The sequence below is a fragment of the Schistocerca cancellata genome, chromosome 1 (assembly GCF_023864275.1).
Source record: "Schistocerca cancellata isolate TAMUIC-IGC-003103 chromosome 1, iqSchCanc2.1, whole genome shotgun sequence".
NCBI classification, from domain to species: Eukaryota; Metazoa; Arthropoda; class Insecta; order Orthoptera; family Acrididae; genus Schistocerca; species Schistocerca cancellata.
The window spans coordinates 366140637-366151922 of NC_064626.1; positions in this window are offsets into that span (position 1 = coordinate 366140637).

Consider the following 11286-nt stretch of genomic DNA (forward strand, 5'->3'; position numbering starts at 1 on the left):
AAATAGACACCTAGAGTTTAGGTACACACAACAAACGGTAGGTATTGAGTAGTCTAACAATAATCATTACTATAATCTACAAGCCTGAGTAACTTCAGCCATGTGTACGTCAAATTGCAGGAACACAAACAGTGTGAATTTAGCTTAATCGACAAAACTTTGCGAGTTGCTCAGGAATGTTTTCTGAGTGTTTATGTATATGGAGACCTGGTTCCCAGCCGCCCTTTACAGAGCAATAACGTAATTATAACAGCACACATCAATAAATTTTTTCCGCGTGTGTGTGCCTGCTTCGTACGTTGTAAAATTACCGACGTATCGGCAGCTGTTGCAGGCAATGTTCATCATGGTGGTTAGTTGTGGCTAGCGTTTGCTGCTTCATATTTGTTATTTGAAAAGAGCAGAGCTTTATCACATACTGTGTTTTGACTGGGTGGCAAGGGCTGTCAGATGCTATTGCTTGGAAATTTGATGTGAGATTTTATCGATTGTCATTGGCAAATCTGGTGAAGGGTGGAGCGGTGCTTCACGTGTAGTGGGTTGTGGCGCCTGCAGACTCTCAGTGTTCGGGACTGCCTGTAGTGCGTTCCACCAGCAGCGTCGGCCCGCTGGCATATAATTACTGGTAACCATAATGACGAAAATATGTAGCCCTCCTTGCACTTAATGCTGGATGGATTCTTTGCTATCTCGACAGCCTCGCTAATATTCTGCTTAGTGTTAAGTGACTGTCTAGCTAAGACATGGGCTTCTTTGACTTGTATGGACACGTCATACTTGTCTGCTTGTTGTTCCTCCGCCTATTTAGTATGCCAACCAATCCACATGCACTGCTTGTGCTCTGCAATACGTGTTTTAGTGGGACATCCCGTCTCACAAATACAGATCAGTCCACAATCACAGCTAAGCTGATATACTGCTGGCATATGAAGTTGGTCCACACAGGTCTCTGAAAGCCCAACAGTATCTCAGCTGACAGGTAGCAGGGATTGCAGATATAAGGGGGCTGTGGTCAGCACTGAGTCTCCTGTCCGTTGTGAGTTTTCATGACCAGCCAGAGTCATTGTTTCTCAATCAAGTAGCTCCTCAATTGGCCCCACAAGGGCTGAGTGCGACCCGCTTGCCAATAGCACTTAGCAGATTCGGACAGTTACCCATTCCAGTGTCATGTGGCCAAGCCCGCTGGTACTTAACTTCAGTCATACGCAAGGCCGTTGGCAGTGGAAACGAGGAAGTCTCTTATTTTGTGTTGCTCGATAGGTCGGTTGGATTCCCTGCAGTGTTAGAAGCTTGTCCACCCCATCTAGAATTGTACATATGATAGGTGGGCAGTTTGCTGTGGTGGTGCTTTCTGGGTAGTCCTCATCTTGTCCCTTGTTATCACAGGTTTCCTTGTGGTACACTCGCTTATAATTTTCGCTGAAAATGGTAAGGTGATTGCTAAATTCACTTCTCAGACTGTCGGTATTGCTGATTCGGTGGGCTCTTGTGGGTTCTGTGTGAATTACAGAGTTCTTTTGATTGAAATGATGATGGGACGTGACCTTCAGGTATCTTTCCATGCTTGTTGGCTTCCGAAACACTGTACTAGTTCCTCTCCACATTTGCTAAACATCTCATCATACATAACAGGTAGAATATCGACCTTTTAGGTTTCCACAGTGAACTACATCTTGTCATGTTATTGTTGATTTAAATGCTAGTGGAAACAGTACGCTATGATTTCTCCATACTGTCTCATATCGAAACCTGAATTTGGTGGACGGTAGTGCGGACGGCAGCGCTGCATCCCGAAAGCTATCATAAAGAGATCCAATGCTATTGATGAGAGACTCCATGCCATTCTACACAGTCTGCCCGTTCATAAAACTTGCCTTTTCACTGGAAGGAAGTAGTCTTCAGACAACTGCATGTACCTGAAGCAGTGGTCTCCTGCAGAATATTCACGGCGTGCTGTACTGGCATTACGTTGGCAAACAAGTATTTGACTTCAAAGCTCACCGTTAAGTCTGTGGGGGAGATGGATAGGCCGATGAGGCGTTCAATGAGATGTGCAGAGTCTGAACATATTATTCTGTATGACCCATCGGATATCTCAGTTTGTTCAGAATTTCGACCGTAGGTGTGTGGTGGAGTTAACGTTGTTAGTTATGGATCTTAGTGCATTATCTCCCTTATGTGCCTCAGGTAGTCCATAGATGATCGCTGCTTTGGGAACTTGAAGGATAACTCTTTTTGCTATGTTGTTTTGTAATCTTGGGTTCTTAACTACAGATTGCGCCAACGACCTTGTCACAGTGGTAACACCGGTTCCCGTCAGATCACCGAAGTTAAGCGCTATCAGGTTGGGCAGGCACTTCGATGGGTGATCATCCGGTCTGCCGAGCGCTGTTGGCAAGTGGGGTGCACTGAGCCCTTGTGAGGTAAACTGAGGAACTGCTTGATTGAGAAGTAGCGGCTCTGGTCTCGTAAACTGACGTATGACCGGGATAGCGGTGTGCTGACCACATGCCCCTCCATATCCGCATCCAGTGACGTCTGTGGGCTGAGGATGACATGGCGGCCGGTCAGCCCATTGGGCCTTCAAGGCCTGTTTGGGCGGAATTTAGTTTAACTACAGATTTCGTCTGCCCAGTTATGTTGGCTGTACAGCCACTCGTGTGTTCTTTTCACACGGTGAACATTTATCTGAGACAACAAAATATTTCAAAACCTATACAACGGATTACAACACGAATAAATACGTGTTCAGTATTTTTAAATGTGCTATCTGGCGACACCGATGTTGATCTCCTCCTCTGTACCACCCCAAGCGGGTAGAGCGGATGGCAGCCTTGAAGTCTTAAACAGCAACATCCTATTTCTATTGCAGATTACGATTCTATGGAAAATATGTAACTTTTGTATGTCACACTTTTGTCAGTGGGCGATACACGGAGCTATAACACAATTGGAGTTCCAAAACGGTATTATTTCGATAAAAGTGCATTGGCTAAAAATAAAGGCAGACGTGTTCAGCAATTGTAATAAAAAGCTTGGCTGAGGTATGTCCTCTCACTTCTCATCAATGGGGTGCTGGTTTAAGGTGTGCTGTCTCACCTCTCGCCAATGAGGTGCTTGTTTGTAACAATTACTTCACAGAAAGTGCTCAAAAATGTCGCCCCTCATTTTGATACATTTGTATGTCCGCACATGGAATTATTCTACGCAAGTGCGAAGTGTTCCCGATGTAATTTGCTGACAAGCATTGGTGATTTGCTGAATAACGTTATCGGACATTGTTAGCAGCTCATTGCAAACTTCGCTCTCCGAGTAACACCACAAACAAAAGGTAGATGAAGTAAGATCTAGCGATCTTGCAGGTCAAGACACTGGACCACTTATTCCGATCCACCGACGATTGTTCAAGCGATCTAATACTTCCCCTGCTATTACAGAATGATTGCTGGGCAAGCAACATGTTGAAACCGGACTGGTTGTCCCAAGTGCAAGGGAAGCTCTGCAAGCAATACTGGAAGTTTGTCGTCCAAAAATGTTCGATATTTTCATCATTTAAGGCGCCATCGGTAAAGAATGGACCAATTAAATTTTCATCAGTTATGCCAGGCCAAACACTCGCATTCCATGGTTCAACTTTGCGAAACCACTGTGGGTTTTCCATATCCTAGTAACACATGTTGTGTCGATTAATCGTACCGTGGTTAGTGAAGGTCCACTCGCCGAGAACAATACTCCAGCAAAGAAACTGGGTTCTCTCGTAGTATTTGCTGAAGCTACCACCGGCAAAATGTTACTCGGTTCTGGATACTACTGCCATGAAGTTCCTGATAGAGGGGAATTTGAAAGAGATGATACTCGTATTTTCTACGTTTTAAAATTGGCAACAGTAGCTGACTAATTCCCGATTAACGACATAATCCCGAGTGCTAGTGTTGGAGTTATGATTCACTGCAACTTATATCGCAATTCTGTCCAGCAGCTGTTCTTCGACTGTTCCTTTTCCGTGGTTGTACAGTTCCCCCCCCCCCCTTTCCAGTGGAGGACTGCAAAATAATCCCGCAAAAAGAAGCGCGTTAGCGCACTATGTTTGGAAAACGTTGAGCATAGTGTTACAGTATTATTGACATTCGTGCCTTTTTTACTATGGCAATAGCGTACATTCTAACTAATAATGCAGTCAGGTTATGAAGTGCAACATTTAAGAAATGAGGGACGGAGTTCATGCAAATATATCATGCCATGTGATGAATGAATGAATGTTTCGAAACAGCTACACGGAGAAAACTGCGAGCGCTGAGTTGCTTTTCGCACGCGTCTGTTTTTCTTCCATTGTTTTTTCTGGAGATAATACCGGAGGAGCGGCAGGGAGGAAGATAAGAACACTGGTATCACCGGATAGCATTTAAAAAAATAATAAACGCGTATTTTCCCGTAATTCGTAGCGTAGTTTTTGAGATATACCGTTTTCTCCAGATACAGAATTCACCCTGTACAATATCTCATTTATGCCGTCCCTCAATCACTGCCCGTAATGTTCAGAAATGATGGACGTGTTTTTTGCCAGAATGTAACACCACAATATCGGGATTATACCTCAGTTCTAATTTCGCAGGTGAGGCTTCCCTCGAGGTATTAGCACATGGAGGCTTGGTCAAGCTGAGAAACGCTGCTAAAACGACGGTTGTTTTATCAGATATGGCGCAGAAACTCATTTACGAAATGTAATTATGATTCTATGACTTTTGAAGATAATTTCGTTTAGTTTCTGGGAAAACGTGTTGACAAAAGTGTAATATTCAAGCGCCGAAACGTACAGCAAAAAACACTAAGTAGTGCAAACAGCCTTCAAATGGTGGAGAATGTGATGTGGCCGCTGTAGCTGCGGGAACACTCCACCGTAGTGTCGAGGCACAAGTCTTCCATTACCTTCAGTTAACCCATGCATGAGATTCATATCTGTCAACTCTTCATCAGTAAAACTACCCATTCTCCTTTGCATCACTGTTTACGTGCAGCTAATACTGTCGGAATGGAATAGTCTCTAGGCGGAACCGAGCAGTACTGAATGCAAGCTTAAGGAAGAAGAGTAAAGTGGACATTACCGTTCTCAACAACAAGTAGTGTGAGTGAATAAAACGAGTTTGTTTCTAAACAAGACACACAGTGTGTACCGTCCGTATTTGCTCTCCTTGGATGATATTTTCAGTGCAGTATGGATAAAAACATAAATGGACATACGAAATCAAGCTAAATGTTGTCATTTTGTAACGAGCCACGCGCCTCTTATACCAAAATCATAAAAAGATCGAACTTCAGGCTCACCCTGTACAGTGAGAAGATCTTCAACAACGTGGAACGTGTTACAAAAGCAAAAACAAAAAACATATAATACATATGTATAGAAGAACAGATAATCTAACGTTCCTTCTACAAATCTTAAGTGAAATGATACCCAACGAAGTGGGATATGTAAAAAATGTGAAATTGTTTCGTTTAAAAATTAATGGCGTTTTTTTTACCAACATCAAAATGATACCCTGTTAATATTGTAGTTTTGAGCGGGTCTGTTGCTGCCTGTCGATGGCGCTAGTTTCATGTATTCTATGAAATACATTCTTCTTGTATCATCATACACTGCGCATCAGGATTAGATGATCTCTAATTCGAAATCCCGTAAGTCCCACACAATGCGAGGCCTAAGTTTCAAATTTGGCTCAAAGGTGTGTACAACCTTTCTCTATAATGGTACAAAAGCATGTCGCCCTGCAACGTCACCCACGGACCCTATGACGCTTCAGACAGCAAGGGGTCCACACATACGGAAAAACGGCCACAGCTCAGAAGTTCAAGTGACGTGTAAGGTGGGGTAATGACGTCACACTGGCACCAGATTTCACCACAACTCTGTCCAGTTCCACAGTGGACGTGTCACATCATTTGAATGTCGTCTCACCGCCCCCCTGCCCCCTCTCACTCACATTTCATTCTTTCTTAGACGGCTTTGGCGTTGGAGTTCCTAACCGTAACACCCAGCTATGAAGTCATGTGATTTTCTTACGATTGGCCAAGGAAAACATTTGCGACACACCGCTTCTCAGAATCGGCACCAGAAGGCCACAGGGAGTGGCATAAAGGGCATAAATGAAGCTAGACTCTTCCCAAGGGCGTTGATTCCCACACATTTCGCGGTCGAAAATGGCAGTTCGCAGTGTGATGAGCAACACGAAGACTTTCTTCACACTCTTTGACACTAATGACACTCTCGGGCGTTTCGGCCTTTCTCTAAGGACATTGTGGTGCTGCGTACCCATCGCACGCGGCCGTATCCATTTGTAGCATAGCGCGACCACAGCTTTTGTTCTCGAGTACAGGTTGGAGCCACTACCGGTCGTTCAAAAACCATTCGACGAAATATGAACTTGATCCAAAGCAGCTAAACATGCTTATGATATTCCAGCGCTGCTACTTTGTGTCGTCCTGTGGCTGATCACAGGGGTTTGCGACGTTGACACATATGTGAATAAAACTGATGAGGGTCGATTTAAGACCCCACCGTTCGGCTAAACCCTCGATGGCACCCGTCCACCTCTACTGAGAATTTTAAAAATGAGCCTGCACAGACAGAAGCATTGATGAGAGTGCCCGGCGCCTGCAGGCAGGCTGCGCTGCTGCGCTCTCGCTCGCAGCCACAATGCTGCTCTCGCTCCTGATGGTACGTCATGCGGAGCTGCCAACCTGCAGACTGCTGAAACGTCGAGCTGATACGAGCTGATACCGAATTGCGGCCTGTGTGGAATTCACTCCTCGGCCACAACTTGAAAATCCTTGTGATTGCGACACTGTGCGTCGCGGCTCAGACCTCATCGCAGCCGCTCCAAGAGAGGGGGCGAAATTTGAGTAAGAATGGTTGTGACGATCCTCCGATCGTACAACGTCGTATTATTTCCCCACACTACACGTCACACGAACTCCTGAGCCGTGGCCATTCTTACGCAGGTGTCGATACCCTGCTGTCGGAAGCACCGTCGAGCCGGAGCGTGACGTCGCAATGGAACCCCGATTTCTCGCTGCCACGCCATAACCAGATTTGGCAACCCGTGCACGATTCGCAGCCAGACTCAAACATCCGTATGTCGTCCTTCCTGGGTCACAAAGTGTATTCGTACACAAATTATGCAATTCCCATTCAGGGGAGGACATTTTAATTGAAAGTTTCTGCCTGGTATCGGCGGATGAATACGATATTGTGGTGTCTGTGTTGTTAAGAACGACGACATAGTGTTCCTTCGAACAAGCATGCAGGAAGAGAAGTGCAATATGGTATTGCGGAGGAAGATTTTATACACTTTTGAGTCAAATTTCAAACTTGAGTATCGTGATGGGCGAGAATTACGGGCTTTCGAAAAAGTGACATGCATGAATGTCCGAAAACAGTGAATCATTCTCCTTAACAGCATAGGCACTACAAGCCGTATTACAGAGGAAAGTTGTACGCACGTTTGAGCCAGATTTGAAACGTAAGCGCAATGTAGTGTTCCTTGTGTTAGAATACAGCGTAAAGCAATTGTCCTGCATGCAGAGATGTTAAAATGAGAAATTAAAATTACTGTACAATTATTATTTAAAAAGGCGCTAAATATGATCCTGCAACTCCCCATACTAACATAAGCGTAACATTAAAAGACCAATTTATTAATAAAAAAAACAGTTCTCGTAGTGTAACAACTAGCCATTGCCAGGTTACATGATCTCTAATTAGGAGACGACAAGGGCATAATACAAGTTACAACAATAAAGCTACTCCAGTGACTAGTGCATCAGTATATAGATGCTGTATTTTGTCTTCACAGGTTACACATCAAGTTCCTTAGGACCAAATTTAGGACCAAATCTCCAAGGACATGGAACATGTCAGTACATGAAATTACAACATTAAAGTAATAACAGATACAAATAAAATGTATAAGAAACCGACAAAAGTCGATCCATAAGTTTAAGTAAACGCAATCAACAATACAACCAGAATTAGCTTAATTTTTCAAGAAACACCTCGACAAAATAGAACCAGTGACCCATGAGGAAACTCTTCAGTTACCATTTCAAATATCCTTTTAGAATCGGAAGAGTTACCCCAAAATATAATACGATACGACACAAGTGGATTAAAATAAGAAAGTAGACTAATTTTCTTGTCGAACGATCACTCACTTCAGATACCGTTCGAATAGTAAAAATGGTAGCATTTAGTCTTTGAACAAGATCCTGAACGTGGGCTTTCCACAACAGTTTACTATCTGAACACCTAGAAATTAGAACTGTTCAGTTTCACTAATCATATGCCCATTCTGTGAAATTAAAACGTCAGGTTCAGTTGTATTGTGTGTTAGAAACTGTAAAAACTGAGTATTACTGTGATTTAGCGTTAGTTTATTTTCTACAATCCATAAACTCAGGTCATGTACTGCACTATTTGAAACCAGACCAATGTTGTACACATCTTTTACTACAAAGCGAGCGAAAACAAAAATATTTTAGAGTTACCCATAATAGTAGAGAGCATATCCTTTATATAAATAAGGAACAGTAGTGGCCCCAACACTGATCGCTGGGGCACCCCCCACTTGACTGTATCCCACTCAGACCCCACATCACAGCCATTCTCGACATTGCGAATAATGGCCTTTTGCTGTCTGTTGCTAATAAAGTAAGAGGTGAACCAGTTGTGTGCTACTTCCCGTATTCCGTAATGGTCCAACTTCTGGAGCAATATTTTGTGATCAACGCAATCAAACGTCTTAGTTAAATTAAAATACAATCCTAGCGTTCGAAACCTTTTGTTTAACCCATCCAGTACCTCACCACATTTTCAGTTGTTAAACGACTTCTCAAGTCAAACTGTACATTTGATAGCAAATCGTGAGATACAAAATGATCAATTATCCTTACATACACAGCCTTTTCAATAACTTTTGCAAACACTGATGGTATAGAAATAGGTCTAAAATTGTCTGCATTATCCTTTACCCCCTTTTTATAAAGCGATTTTAGTACTAAGTACTTTAATCGCTCAAGAAACTGACAATTCCTAAAGGAAAAATTACAAATATGGCTAAACACAGGGCTAACATGCAAAGCACAGTACTTTAATATTCTGCTAGGCACTGCATCATATCCATGAAAGTCATTAGTCTTCAGTGATTTAATTATTGACTCAATCTCCTCCTTGTCTGTAACACAGGGGAGTATTTCAGACATCAATCTCGGAAAGGCATTCTCCAAGACAGTTATATGATTCCTTGCAGAAAGGAAATATTTATTTAATTCACCAGCAATGTTCAGAAAATGATTGTTGAATACTGTACATACATCTGATTTATCAGTAACAGAAACATTTTTACTACAAACTGATTTTATACCTTCGACCCTGCTGCTGACCAGTCACTTCCTTCACAACTGTCCATGTGGTTTTAATTTTATCCTGTGAACAAGCTATTCTACTTGCATACCACATATTCTTTGTCTTCCTAATAACATTTTTAAGCACCTTACGATACTGTTTGTAATGGTACACTGTAGCTCGATTTTGACATTTTGATACAATTCCCTCTTTGTTCTATATGATACCCTTATCCCACTTGTCAGCCACCTGGGCTGCCTATTACTGCTAGTACCCCGTTTAGAACGTTCTAATGGAAAGCAAATCTCAAAGAGCATGAGAAATGTGTTAAGCAAAGCATTATATGTATCATCTATGTTATCAGCACTATAAACATCTGCCACTCTTGTTCCTTGACAAGGTTTAAAAAACCCTCTATTGATGTTGGATTAACTTTCCCACATATTTTGTAATTATATGACATTTGTTACAGTATAAAAGCCTTTTAGTGTTAAAATTTGTGCATCATGGTATGAAAGGCAATTCACCCTTTTTCTAACTGAATGCCCATCTGTGCACGTGTGGTTTCGCCAGCAGCCAGTGTACACTGCCCTAGACCATATTGTTTAGCGGTTGATGCACATGAAAATCTACATGTTATTTTGTTAGCACACATATCATAGTATTCATAATTTCATTTTCGTTTTAATTACTATTACACTGGGAACTCCTTTTCGAACGCAGAGCAATAGTCTTGGGAATTTTTTTGTTCCAGTGGTGACTGGTGGGCTTGCCCTATCGAAAGTTTGATTCCTTATTCAATTTTTTCATACCTCATTAATATTGATAATTCCCTTCCTTATTACTGATTCGTTAATATCGATTTAATTAATGCGAGACTCACTTACCCAACTTACGTCTTATCCCTAATAGCGACCATGACTTCTAATTGAATTTTGACTATATGTTTTGACACAGAGCTGCAGCATAGCTCCACGCGTCAGAGAAATAATGCAGCAGCCTCAGGATGAACGTCCAACAAGCTGCTGATGGCTCAGTCTACCGGCTATCAAGTGAATGAATCGGGGTGCATCCAGGACGTTACATGAACGGTATCACAAAGTAGCAGAAGACAAAAAAGAAGATAAAAACAAAACACTTTGATTCATGTTTACTGTAATATCTGTTTCTGAGGATATTCTTTTGTAAAAGTTTGCAAAGATGCTGCAAATAGTTAACGTAGTAACTGTCATGATCCAGAGAGTGTTTCTTTATACTGGTTTCACTAAGCAAAACATTTCCACCTTCCACATTGGTTATCTATTATAGTTGCAATTTCTCGTAATACTGTTGGGAATAGAAAGCACTAAAGCTCAAATCACCATAGATTTTGAAAGCTGGCTAAAGATGTTGACAAGTGCAGACGATGGTTTTACCAAGGACGTGATGGTGTTCAGAAGTGACAGATTAAATTCGGTTGGTAGTGGCGTGTTTCTAGCTGTTAGACGTAGTTTATCTTGTAGTGAAACTGAAATAGATAGTAGCTGCCAGTCAGTATAGGTAGAGATTATACGTGACAACCGGAATATATTAATGATTGGTTCCTTTTACCGATCTCCGACTAAGATGATAAAGTTGCTGAACGGTTCAAGGAAACTTTGAGTCTCATCTCGAACAGGGAGCCTACTCGTGGAATTATAGTTGGTGGTGACTTCAATTTTCTCTCGATATGTTGGTGAAAACACATGTTTCAGGTTCATGGTAGATATAGAACGTCGTCCGAAATCGTGCTAAATGAAATCTCCGAAAAATATGTTGAATAATGAGTTCAGGAGCCCACTCCAATTGTAAATACTTGCGATCACGTACTAGATCTCTTAGCAACAAATAATTCCGAGCAAATAGCAAGC